This window comes from Prionailurus bengalensis, chromosome E4 (assembly GCF_016509475.1).
Source record: "Prionailurus bengalensis isolate Pbe53 chromosome E4, Fcat_Pben_1.1_paternal_pri, whole genome shotgun sequence".
NCBI classification, from domain to species: Eukaryota; Metazoa; Chordata; class Mammalia; order Carnivora; family Felidae; genus Prionailurus; species Prionailurus bengalensis.
The window spans coordinates 64,071,149-64,085,560 of record NC_057360.1 but is presented as its reverse complement, the minus strand read 5'-3'; positions in this window follow the sequence as shown (position 1 = coordinate 64,085,560).

The following is a 14,412-nucleotide window of genomic DNA, read 5'->3' as shown; positions in this document are numbered from 1 at the left end:
GCCAGACTGTTGGTGTCATTTTCCAACCTTTCTTTACTCCGTGACACGTTTTGGCAATTCTCCCAGTCCTTCAAACTTCGTCACGGTTTTTATTTTTATTTTATTTTATTTTTGTTCAGGTTTCTTTATTTTTGAGACAGAGAGAGACAGAGAGCGAGCCGGGGAGGGGCGGAGAGAGAGGGAGACACGGAATCCGAAGCAGGCTCCAGGCTCCGAGCTGTCGGCACAGAGCCCGACGCGGGGCTCGAACCCACGGACCGTGAGATCGTGACCTGAGCCGAAGTCGGACGCTCAACCGACGGAGCCACCCAGGCGCCCCATATTTTTATATTTTTACGGTGATCTGTGATCAGTGATTTTTGATGTCAGCATTGTGATGACTTGGGGGCACCACAAGCTGTGCCCCTATAAGACGGCGAACTTGCTAGATGTTGTGTGTGTGCCGATGCTTCACCGACAGCTGTTCCCGGTCTCTCTCCCTCTCCTCGGGCCTCCCTGTTCCCTGAGACAGGGCAGCAGTGACATTAGGCAGATCACGGACCCTGCAACGGCCGGTAAGTGTGCAAGTGAGAGGCAGAGTCTCGTGCCCGTCACTTTACATCAGAAGCTGGCGGTGATTCAGCTCAGGGGGGAGGGTGCATCCAAAACTGAGATACACTGAACGCTTAAGTCTCTTGCGCCAGACGGTTGGCCAGGTTGTGAACTCAAAGGGACAGTTCTTGAAGGAAAGGAAAAGTGCCATTCCAGGGAACACGCAGATGATGAGAAAGCTAAATGGCCTTACTGCTGACGTGGAGAACGTCCGAGTGGTCTGGACGGAACATCACACGCGCCACGTCCCCGTAAGCCAGAGTCTGGTCCGGGGCAAGGCCTGGACTGTCTTCATTCTGCGAAGGCCCAGCGAGGGGAGGAGGCTGTGCAGGCACAGCGAGAAGCTGGCAGAGGCCGGTCTGTGAGGTTTCGAGAAAGAAACTGCCTCCAGAACAGCGAAGCCCAGGGAGTAGCAGCCAGTGCTGATGTAGAAGTTGTGGCAAGTTCTCCGGAAGATCCGGCAAAGAGAAGGTGGCCGCGCTCACCAGCAGATTCTCAGTGTAGACAAAACAGTCTCATATTGGAAGGGGAGGCCATCTACGACTCTCGTGGCTAGACAGAAGCCAATGCCTTGTTCCCCAGCTTCAAAGGATGGGCCACCTCTCTCGTTAGAGGCTAACGCAGCTGGTGACTCATTGACCTTTTCCCAAATCCCGGGGCTCTTAAGAATTACGCTAAATATACCATGTCTGTGCTCTAGAAACGGAACAACAAAGCCTGGATGACAGCACATCTGTTTGCAACACGGGTTACCAAATATCAAGCCCACTGTCGAGACCTGCTGTGCAGAAAAAAAATTTCTTTCAAGATATCACTGCTCCTTGACCATGATCCAGGCACCCAAGAGCTCTGATGGACAACGAGACGAGTGCTGTTGTCGTGCCTGCTGACACAACACCCGTTCTGCAGCTCACGCGTCAAGGAATCATTTCGACTTTCGAGTCTCATTATTTGACAAACGCATTTTGTGAGGCCGTGGCTGCCCTAGATAATGATTCTGCTGATGGAGCTGGACAAAGCAAACCTGAAAACAAAACTGAAAACCTTCTGGGAAGGAGTCATCATTCTAGATGCATCCAGAACGTTCATGGTTCTTGAGAAGAGGTCAAAACATCAACACTCACAGGAACTGGAGCGAGCGGATCACAGCCCTTCACGGATAACTCTGAGGGTTCAAGACTTCCGTGGAGGCTGTAACCGCGGATGGGGTGGAAACAGGAAGAGAACTAAAATCAGAAGCAGAGTCTCTAGACGGGATGGATTGCTTCAATCTCAGGATAAAACTTTCAGGGATGAAGCTTTGCTTCTCATGGAGGAGCAGAGAAAAAGAAAACAAAAATTTTTTTTTTTTTTGAGATGGAATCTACTCCTGGGGAGGATGCTATGAAGATCCTTGAAATGACAACAAAGGATTGAGACTATCCCATCAACGTAGTTGAAAAAACAGTGGCAGGGATGAAGAGAATTGACTCCAGTTTTGAAAGAAGTTCTGCTGCGGGTAAAATGCTATCAAACAGCAGGGGCGCCTGGGTGGCTCCGTCGATTAAGCATCCGACTTCAGCTCAGGTCATTATCTCCTGGTTCGTGGGTTCGAGCCCCGCGTCGGGCTCCGTGCTGACAGCTCGGAGCCTGGAGCCTGCTTCCGATTCTGTGTCTCCCTCTCTCTCTGCCCCTCGCCTGCTCTCACTCTGTCTCTCAAAAATAAACAAATGTTAAAAAAAAAAAAAAAACTAAAAAAAAAAGATGCTATCAAACAGCATGGCTGTGGCAGAGAAATCTGATATATGCATGTTAAGAGATAAAGAGATATGATTTTGTATCTGCATGGCTGGCTGAGGTGTAAAGATGCTGACTTAGGGGTGTTTGCTGGAGAAAAGAATTAGGTCACCACAGACGAGCAGAGATAATGAGAGTCAAGGAACAGAGAGAGAGCACCTTGAACGATGTCTTTTGTCTCTGGGTATACACGTATCTGATACTCGGAAGAGACTCTCGAAGTCCCCATATAAGTAAGCCGTGGTAGCCCTGTTCCTCCCTTACCCAGAACTTGGTAAGTGACGCTGTTGGCCCTCTGCAGCTCTGGAAATTTTGAATTAAAAAATCTTTTCTTTCGGAAAGGCTTCCCCTTGTCCTTCGAATGCTAGTGGATATTTTTACTTTTTATCCAACACCTCATTGACCTGCCTTTTATCTTCTGTTCGAAACCATGATCGATCACCTTTTTATTTATTTATTATTTATTTATTAAAAAAATTTTTTTTTCAACATTTATTTATTTTTGGGACAGAGAGAGACAGAGCATGAACGGGGGAGGGGCAGAGAGAGAGGGGGACACAGAATTGGAAACAGGCTCCAGGCTCCGAGCCATCAGCCCAGAGCCTGACTCGGGGCTCGAACTCACGGACCGCGAGATCGTGACCTGGCTGAAGTCGGACGCTTAACCGACTGCGCCCCCCAGGCGCCCCCCATGATCACCTTTTAAAAAAAAAAAAATTTTTTTTTAATGTTTATTTATTTTTGGAGAGAGACAGAGTGTGAGTGGGGCAGGGGCAGAGAGAGGGAGGCCCAGAATCCGAAGCAGGCTCCGGGCTCCGAGCTGTCAGCACACAGCCTTTTGCGAGGCTCGAACTCACAAACTTCGAGATCATGACCTGAGCCGAAGTCGGATGCTTAACCGGCTGAGCCACCCACGCACCCCAACCACGATCACCTTGAAACTGAGGTATGTTTGGTTGTGTCTACAATCCTCTTGCAGCACATGAAGCACAATTTTACAGAGAAGATATCATCTACCTTGAAAAGCTTCCCCCAGCATCCTGAAAACCAGGTGAAGTGACTTCTTACTATTCACATCCTGGCATTTCTCGCATGGTTCAGCATGTTTCCACTGGCCTGTCTCCTTTATTTCTTTATAATCTAATTGAGGACACGGAATGTGTTGATGACCATCCTTACCCACAGCCTAACACAGCACCTAGGAACACAACAGGCACTTAGTAAATATTTATGAAGTTAATGAATACATGCAATGCAATGTAACCCGACATAAGGACTACAAGATATTTTTTCTTTTTTTCCCCCTTTTTTAAAAAAAATTGAAGCATAGTTGGGGATATCGACTACAGTCGACTATAAAGCTAGTATCATTAGTTTCAGGTGTACTATAAGTATAGTTATTGCCTGCCAACATACAAGGTTATCGCAATTTCTTGACTGTATTCCTTATGCTGTACTTTTCATGCCCGTGACTTGTTTATTTTATAACTGGAAGTTTGTACTTCCTGATCCCCTTTACCTACTTCACTCAGGCCCCTAGCCCCTTCCCAAACTGACCGTCACCAGTTTTTTCCCTGTATTTATAAGTCTGTTTTTGTTGGTGGTGTTTTTTTGGATTCCACATAGGGTGGAATCGCTTATATTCACATGTAAGTGAAAGCATATGGTATTGATCTTCCTCTGCCTGACTTATTTCACTGAGCCTCATACCCCCTTGGCCCACCCCTGTTGTCGCGAAGGGCGAGATTTCATTCGTTTTTATGGCTGAGTAATATTTCCTTGTGTATATACGCCACATCTTCGTTATCCATTTGTCTATCAGTGGGCATTCAATTCTTTATCTTGGCTGTTGTAAATAATTCTTAATAAGCATGGAAATACATATATTTTTTTTCAAATTAGTGTTTATACTTCCTTTGGGTAAATATCCAGAAGTGAAATAGTTGGCTCATAGGGTAGTTCTGTTCTTAATTTTTTGAGGAACCCCCATACTGTTTTCCAGAGTGGCTGCACCAGTTTGCATTCCCACCAACAGTGCATGAAGGTTCCCTTTTCCGCGCATCCTCGCCAACGCTTGTTATTTCTTATCTTTTTGACACTAGCCACTCGGGCCAGTGTGAGGTGGCATCTTACTGTGGTTTCGATTTGCTTTTCTCTGTTGATTAGTGACGTTGAGCATCTTTCCATGTGTCTATTGCCCATCTGTCGGTCTTCTTTGGAAAAGTGTCTATTTGGGTTCTCTGCCCATTTTTTAATCGCATTGATTGGGGGTTTTTGGTATCAAGTTGGAGGTGTCCTTTATTTTGTTATATTTTATTTATTTATTTATTTATTTTAAGTAGGCTCCATGCCCAATGTGGGGCTTGAACTCATGACCCTGAGTTTAAGAGTCAAGTGCTCTACTGACTGAGCCAGGCTGGCTCCCCTGCTGTAAAGTATTTTTATTTAATTTTTTTTTAATGTTTATTGATTTTTGAGAGAGAGACAGAGCTCAAGAAGGGGAAGGGGCAGAAGAGAGGGAGACACAGAATCTGAAGCAGGGTCCAGGCCCTGAGCTGTCAGCACAGAGCCCGACGCGGGGCGCGAACCCACAAGCCATGACTTCCGAGCTGAAGTCAGACGCTTAACCGGCTGAGCCACCCAGGCACCCACCACCCCCTGCTATAAAGTATTATTAAATGAAGGTATGTATTGTTTCTAGATGTAAATGCCATTGCACACCTAATAGACTACCATGTAGCGTAAACATAACTTTTATATGCACAGGGAAACCAAAAAATTCACTTGGTTTGCTTTATTGTGAGATTCACTTCACTGCGGTGTTCTGGAGATGTTCCTGCAATATCTCTGAGGTCTGAGGTGTGCTTGTATTGAGGTCCAAAATGTTTTCATGACCTGTGATACTGTGATTTGTGAGAAATACGTATTGGGTCATTCATTTCTTGTATATATTTGGTCTTTGTTCATGGTTCCTGGCTCACAGCTCCCAACACCCTCGGAATTTTCTGAGTGAGTAGAGCAATGGAGGTATCTTTTGTTATAATATTTGGTCTCTAAAGATCAAGATCTCAAGATCTGAAGATCTCTAAGCTTCAGTTCCTAAAGTCTCTTCAGAGCCTTAAAAGTGAAACGGGTGTCATGTGGATAACAAATCTTTCTTACCACAACTGGATTTATGTTAATGAGGTGGCTTTTGGACTGCACCTTAAGATGAGGGCTGGTTGCCAGGGGAACCGGCCACATCGTTAGAGGGTTGAAAATTTTAGTTCCACTTCCTGACCTCCTGGGAGGGGAGGGGGCTGGAGGTTGAATCAGTTACCAGTGGTCAATGAGTTCATCAATCATGCCTTGGTAACAAAATCTCCATGAAAACCCAGACGGAGGGGGTGGGTTGGGAGAGCTTCTGGGTTGGTGGACACTTGGAGATCTGGGAGAATGGTGACCTCACAGAGCGCATGGAAGCTCCTCACCCTTTCTCCAGCCCGTGCCCTGTGGGTGCTTGGGCTATTCCTGGGTTATACCCTTTCATAATAAACGGGTAATCTGGTAAGTGAAGAGTTTCCTTGAATTCTGGGGGATGCTCTAGCAGATTAATTGAACCTGAGGAGATGGTTGCTGGAACCTTCCATCTATAGCCTGGGGGTCAGTGGCCCTGATGACAACCTGCATTTGTGACTGGTATCTGAAAAAGTGGTGGTGGGCAGGGGGAAAGCAGCCTGTGAGACTAAACATTTAACCTGTAGAAACGGATGCTACCTCCAGGTAAATGGTGTCAGGATGGAGTTGAATTATAGGACACCAAGCTGGTGTTGGAAAACCCCTTCTTTGTTCAGACACCCTCCCCCTACCAAAGACACACAATGAAATTACAGAACCTTTTACTACCCAGAACAGAAGCTCTATAACCATTAGACAATTACTCCCCATCTCTCCTTTCCTTCAGCCCCCGCTAACCTAACCTACTCTATACCTCATATAAGTGGAAATACCCTTGCTCTTTTGTGTCTGGCTTATATCAAATAGCATAACGGCTTCAAGGCGTATCCACGTTAGAGGATGTATCAGAATTTCATCCTGGTTTTTTATGGCTGAATAAGACAATTTCAAAGATTCGCTTGTTTGCATATACTACATTTTCTTTATTCATTCATCTGTTTGCGGACACTGGAGTGTTTCCACCTTTTGCATATTGTGAATAATTTTGTGATGAACGCTGGGGTACCTGTATCTGTTTGAGTCCTTGCCTTCAATTCCTTGGATATATACCTAGGATTGGAACTGCTGGGTCATTTGATAATTCTATAGTCATCTTTTTGAGGAACCACGAAACTGTTCTCCATAGTGGCTATACCATTTTACGTTTGCACCAGCAATGCATAAAAGTTCCAGTGTATCTACCTCTTTGCCAACATCTGTGTTGCGCGTGTGTTTTTTATATATAATAGTCATCCTCATGGATGTTAGGCAGTATCTCATTGTGGTTTGCTTTACATTTCTTTTTTTTCCCCTTTTTAAAAATTTTTAAAAAATATTTATTCATTTATGAGAGACGGAGAGTGTGAGCAGGGTAGGGGCAGAGAGAGGAGACACATAATTGAAGCAGACTCCAGGCTCTGAGCTGTCAGCACAGAGCCTGACACGGGGCTTGAACTCACAAGCCGTGAGATCATGACCTGAGCCCAAGTTGGACGCTTAACCGACTGAGCCATCCAGGCATCCCTTGCTTTACGTGTCTTTAATGATTAGAGATATGAAGCTTCTTTTCATGTGCTCACTGGCTATTTGTGTATCTTCTTTGGAGAAATAGCTACTCAAGTCCCTTGCCCCTTTTAAAATTTGTTCGTTTGGGTTTTATTGTTGTTGTTACTGCGTTATAGGAGTTCTTTATATATTCTAGATATTAGTCTCCTATAAGATACGTGATTTGCAAATATTTTCTTCCATTCTGTGACTGTGTCTTCCATTCACTTGATAGTGTCTTCTGAGGTACAAAAGTTTTAAATTTCGATGAAGGCCAATTTATCTGTTTTTTACTCTTGTTGCTTATGCTTTTGGTGTTATATTCAAAAATATAATGTTATAAAGATTCCTTCCATGTTTTCTTCGAAGAGTGCTTTTAGTCTTAGCTCTTGTATTTAGGACTTTGATCTATATGAATTAATTTTTGTTCATGGAATAAGATAAGGGCCCAACTTCGTTCATTTGTATGTGGATGTCCAGCTTTCCCAGCATAATTTGTTGAAAAGAATGTCCTGTCCCTATTGACTGTTTTTGATATCCTTGTCAAAAATCAAGGGTTTATAACTAGGCTGTCTATTTTATTCCATTGGTCTGTCTTATGCCTGTGTGGTACCATTTTTTATTACTATAGTTTTCTTGTAAGTGTTGAAACCAGGAAGTGTGAATCAAACAACTTCGTTTTTCTTTTTCAAGATTGTTTGTCCATTCAGGGTCCCTTGAGATTCCTATGAATATTAGGATGAGTTTTTTTTTATTTCTGCAAAAAAACACTGTTGGGGCTTGGTAGGGGTTGCATTGAATCTGTAGATCACTTTGGATACTATTTTCATTTTATAGTATGAAGTCTTTCAATTCATGGACACAGAATGTTTTCCATTATTTTTGCCTTCTTTAATTCCATTGAGTAATGTATTATAATTTTCTGTGTTTAAGACTTTTGCCTCCTTGGTTAATTTTATTCCTAAGTATTTTGTTCTTTTTAATGCTATTGTAGATGGAATTGTTTTCACAATTTCCTGTTTGTATGGTTCATTGTTAGTGTGTGAAAACAACTGGGTTTTGTGTGTTCATTTTGTATACTGCAACTTTGCTTAACTCGTTTATTACCTCTAATAGGTTTTGTGTGCATGGAATCTTTAGGGTTTTCTATATACAGGATCGTGTCATCTATGAACAGAGACAATTTTACTTCTTCCTTTCCAGTTTGGATGCTTTTATTTCTTTTTTCTTGCTTAATTGCTCTGGCTAGAATTTCTAATACTGTTTTGAATAGAAATGGTAAAAATAGGCATCCTTGTCTTCTCCCTTATCTTAGGGGGAAAGTGTTTAGTCTTTCATTATTGAGTATGATATTAGCTGTGGGTTTTTCATATATGGCCTATTGTGGGCTGAATCACAGGTCTATGACTTATGATACAATCAGTCATTTTACTCGTTTCAGCAGAAGCCAGGGATAGAGATGGGGTTATCCAGGAAAGATCTGGGGACGACCCTCTTGTCTGATGCCATGGGCCTCTGTGAATTTCAGGGGAGACCAAGAAGGCTTTTGGGAATTTTATACCAGCAGAAATGCTGTCAACTTGACTGAAGGAGACAGAGACAGGACTAGATGAAGGAAGGCCATGGGATTTCTGGAATTCTACAGGACAGACCAGGAAAGTTATCCAGTTGCAAACATGTGTTATCCTTCCAGAAGAGGGAAAAATGACCTTCCAGAAGAGGAAAAAATGAGCCACTCAAAAGTGGCTCAGGGGTTGGCAGGGCTGATCTTGCCTCTATGGGCCATAGGGCACAGTTCAGGGGTCAGGGCTACTTTATCCTTAGTTCCAGAGGTGTGGGGCCACTGCTGAAGGTGGACAGGATGAACCTAGCGGTCCCAGAAGGCAGGGCCACCCAGGTGGATCCAAAGGACAGAGCATGGAGCCAAAGAGGATTACTCCCATGTCTTAAAATCCACTCGAATCTTCCCTGCTAGGTTTTAGACTTGCTTGGGACCTGTGACTCCGTTTCTTTCTTTTTTTTAAATTGAGGTTTAATTGACATATAATTTTATTAGCTTCAGGTGTACAACATAATGATTCCATATTTGTATACAATGGAAAATAATCACCAGGATAAGTCTAGTTATCATTGGTCAACATACATAGCTACACATTTCTTTTTTCTTATGTCGAGAACTTTTAAGATTTACTCTTAGCAACTTTCAAATATGGAATACAGTATTATAGCTGTCGTTTCCATTATATACATTACCTCCCATGACTTATTTATTTTATGCCTGGATGTTTTTGTCTTTTCAACCCCTTCACCCACTTCAACCTCCCCTCATGCCACTCTCCCTTCTGGCAACCACTAATTTGTTATCTGTGTCCACGAGCTTGGGTTTTTTGTTGTTATTGTCATAATTTGATTTTTTTTTATTTTTAAAAATGTTTGTTTATTTATTTTTGAAGAGAGAGAGCGCAAGTGGGAGAGGGACAGAGAAAGAGAGGGAGACACAAAGTCTGAAGCAGGCTCCAGGTTCTGAGCTGCCAGTGCAGAGCCCGACATGGGACTCGAACTCACACACTGCGAGGTAATGACCTGAGCTGAAGTTGGACGCTTAGCCTACCGAGCCACCCAGATGCCCCTGTTTTCTTTTGTTTTTTGTTTTTTTTTGTTTTTTAGATTCCACATATAAGGGAAATCATAACTACATGTTTGGTCCCTGATGGCATTATCCTAAATGAAATAAGTTAGATAAAGACAAATTCCATATGATTTCACTTGTATATGGAGCCTAAAAAAAACCAAATATGACTCCTTTCCTTTTTTTCTATTCCTCCCTTTGAAGTGAGCATGTCTATTCTTTGTTTGTCTCACCATTATATTAGGGAAGGATATAACTTGTTTGGTTTTATAGATTCACAGCTGGAGTTGACTTTTCCCCTCAGGATAAATCATACCTTGAGATTCCTTCACCTGATTTAGATGAGATTTAGATGAGATTTTGGACTGAGAGTTGATATTGGAATGGGTTAAGACTTTGGGGTTGTTGGGATGGAGTGAGCACATTTTACCTGTTAAAAGGACATGGATTTGGGGGATGCAGAAGGCAGAATGTCATAGGTTGAAATGTGTCCCCCCACCCCCAATTTGGAGATAATGTATTTATAATAAGGTCATATGGGTGGGCTCATTCAGTATGGCCTATGTCTTTGTAAGAAGGGGAGATTAGAGCACAGCCATGCACAGAGAGAGGACCATATAAAGACACGGGAGAAGACAACCATCTACAAGCCAGAGAGAGGCCTCACAATAAACTGCCCTTGCTGACATCTTCACTGCAGACCTCTAGCCTCCAGGATTATGAGGAAATACCTTTCCATTGTTTAAACCACCCAGTCTTTGGTACTTTGTTATGGCGGCCTTAGCAAACCAATACATGGCTTTTATTATGTTGACATAATTTCCTTGTAGTCCTAATTTGTTGATTGCTTTCAATCATGAAAAGGGTGTTGAATTTGGTCCTTTTTTTTTTCTGCATAAGTTCTGATGATTGTGTGGTTTTCCCCTTCTTCGTTCTATCATGTGTTCTGTTACATTCATTGGTTTTTGTAGGTTGAACCATCCTTGCCTTGCAGGAATAAATCCGACTTGGTTGGATACCTAATAATTATATATTCTTTCTGTACATTCTGTACTTTTATCAATGGGTGGTCCTGGTGAAAGACTGGAAGGTGGGAAGAAGGGAAACATGTTTTTTTCATCTTGGCTTCTGATAATGTCCCCAGCAGTGGCAGTAATAATGGAAAATGAATATGGCTCCAAGGTTCCTGGTCTAGCACTGCAGTTCCTGCAGTCATTCCAGAAGTCCTGGCAGTGTGGTATTTGTGGGCTCTGACTCCAATGTTGGGAGCTACAGTAGTAGGGCAATTTAGGCTCCTAGATTCATATGGTTTGGGTTGGAGTGTGGACTTTTGGCATCCTGTAATGGGCAGCACTGGTTCTGAATGAAAATTCCCCCAAGAGTGGTAATGGCTTCCCGGACTTGCTAAGTAACCTCATCTTCCCTGTTTTAGTCCTCAAACCCTTCTATCACTTTTGTATTCCGTTTCTTATGTTTCAGTTTCTAGGTTTTCAATATTTAACATGGTTTCAGTTTTTCTGATTGGATATTGACTGAAACACCTTCTATTTTTAGCTTGCTATTTTTTTCTCTAATCAGTTGTGGTTGTTGAATTTTATCAGAACTATTTTGTCGAATCTGTCAAGACTATTATAGTTTTTTCCTTCCCTTTAATGTTTCTAAACAGTAAATTACAATAGAAGATTTCTTAAATCACTCTTGCATTCTGGGGATAAACTCTGCTTGGTTGCATTTTTTGTTCTTTTAGAGCACTGCTTGGTTCAATTTACTAAAATTTAAATTAAGATTTTTTATTCTTAATTTCTGAATTGAGATTTCTAAGATTCATATTTATAAGTGAGATTATCAGGAGCTGACAATTTTTTCCTTTGAAAGTCAAGATAGTGAATATTTTACATTGTGCAACCAGACAGTCTCCACTGCAGCTATTCAACTTGGCTGTTGTAACAGCCACAGTCAACACCTAAACAGATGATCGCTGTGTGTGTGCCAATAAAACTGTATTTATAAACACTGGAATTTGAATTTCATACGATTTTTGCATGTTACCAATATTATTCTTTCGAGTTTTTTCAATCTTTGAAAATGGTAGACTATTCTTAGGCCACAGGTCATGTAAAAACACTTGGCAGGCTGGATTGGTCCACAGGCTGATCCCTGCCCTATTTTTTTCTTTTTGGAGAATCATCCTCATCTAGTTTGGAATCAGTGTTACGTTAATGGTGTTCAATGAACTTTGAAGTTTCTATGCTTCAGAGCAGTTAAAATTACATGGAAAGTATCCTTTCACCGAAGGTGGTAGAACTAGTGGCCTTTCATAAGGCCACGTGGGCTTGGCACATTTTGGGGAATTAGATTATTGAATGTCTTTTCCGATTTTTCTCTACTTACAGACTTTCTTCTTTTTAATTTTTTTATTTCAAAAGATTTTTCAGTTTATTTATTTATTTTGAGAGAGAGACAGAGAGAACGAGCAAAGAAGGAGAGAGAATCCCAAGCAGGCTCCAAGCTGTCAGCGCGGAGCCTGAGGCAGGGCTCGAACCCATGAATTGTGAGATCGTGACCTGAGTCGAAACCGAGAGTCGGATGTTTAACCGACTGAGCCACCCAGGCGCCCTCTACTTATAAACTTTCAACTTATGAACTCCTACAGATATAAAGCTACACACCAGCAATCTACTGGTTCCTCCTGCCACCGGTATCATATTTGTGTTTGGAAAGACCACTCTGTCTATGGTGTAGAGAATGGGTCGGCCTGGGACAAGTGTGAATGTTGGAAGGAAAGCGCTGTTGTCCAGGAAGAGATGATGGGGACCAAGATGGCGGCAGCGCCTGGTAGATGAAAGGGGTTAGACAGACTGCAGAAACACTTAGGAGGTGTGTTAGGGGCTTTCAAGACCACTTCCATGTTCACTGATTCACTAAGAGGAGGACTTACAGGGCCTTTGTCAGGCCACGGAGTCTTGCCTGTATCTTTCCTACATGCTTGGTGTCTTCTCTTGAGAAACAAAACCAAGGAAGACACAGAAGGAGTCCGTGCATTATCGGATAGTTTGTGTTCACCTGCTGGCACGGAGGAGGTAGTCTCCTTTCGTAGGCACTGGCAAAGTCAAATTTATGCACAACAAATCGTTTATTAATGGAAATTTACAAGGGGGCTATATGTTTAGCTTTGAGTGGGAGGTTTTAGAAGCCTGCACAAAGAGGGGTCCTCAGACTGATCCTTGAAGCATGAAATAGCTAGGGATGGAAAGGGGCGAAGGCATACCCCAGGCAGATAACACAGCGTCGGCAAAGGTGTGGAGCAGGAAAGGGTCTGGTGGGTTCATGGACTCGCATACTTCCGTGTGACTGGAGCCGAGGGAGAAAGCAAGAGGAAGGCCTGGAAGTTCTGATGGGTCAGATTGCTCAGGAGTCTGGTCCCACAAGAAAAATTTTTCAGCAGAAAAACAAAGGACAAGGCCAGTGGTTTGGAGATTGCTCATTATGTGGTGAGAGCCCAGGTAATATCGATAAAGGACTGAGTGATAGGGAATGATCTGGAAGAGTGGGCACCGGGAGGGAGGGTGTGTTGAGAGCTGGGCAGTGTGAGGGGACATGGTTGAGTTGCCCTTGACAAGACCTAGTGACTTTTGGATGTAGGGGCTCTGGAGTCAAGAATGTACGTTTTCTTCCTTGGGAAGCTGCGGGCTGGGGAGGCAGCGAGCACAGCGGTTCCGCAAACAGCCCCGGGACGTGGCGGGCCACGAGTGGCATCCTGGTTTCAATATTAACTTGGACGAGCTTAGCCTTTCTGTGACTCCGTTTCTTCCTTTGTGAAATGGAGGAGGGTTGCATCCACTTCAGGGAGTCGATGAGTTTCAGCGTTTCTTGTGGGCTTTAAATGAGTTAGTACACATAAAACAGCAGGGTGGGAAATGGCATACAGTAGGTACTAATCCATGTTAGCCATTATGATTATGGCGGGTCATGAAAGTTTAAAGGTACACAGCTCGGTTTTTTAAATAATTAAAAAAAATTTTTTTTATGTTTTTGTTTATTTGGAGAGAGAGGGAGAGAGAGAGCGAGCGAGCAGAGGAGGGGCAGAGAGAGAGAGAATCCCAAGCAGGCCCTGGGCATCAGGGCAGAGCCCGACGCCGGGCTCAATCTCACAAACCGTGAGACCATGACCTGAGCAGAAATCAAGGGCCAGTCACTTAACTGACTGAGCCACCCAGACTCCCTGGTACACAGCTGATTTTAAACTATTAAATAGTGTCGCACAATTCTGCCTTCCTCCTCTGTTTCTGTTATTCTTCTGATATTAATAGTGGAAATTCGTACTCTATTTCTCTCGGTTTGCGAAACTCAGCAGAAGTGCTTATGACCTGGATCCCTTGTTTGCTGTGAAACCAGCCCTACCCAAAATGCAGACGGAGAGCTCCATGTAAGATTCTTTAATGGGTGTTCCCAATAGAGGGGTTGAGTGGTTATCCACACAATGGAGTTAATACATGAATACATTTACTTGGAGCTGCTCTTGGTGACTTTAAAATACGATTATATGTACGCAGTCATTCAACAAATATTTTGTCGTCCCCCTATGAAGGGTCAAGCAAAGTGCTGGGTGTTGGGAGTCACCCTTGGTGACAGGGTCTTGACTTCAAGTCCTGTCTTCCCAAGCTGACTGATTTTGC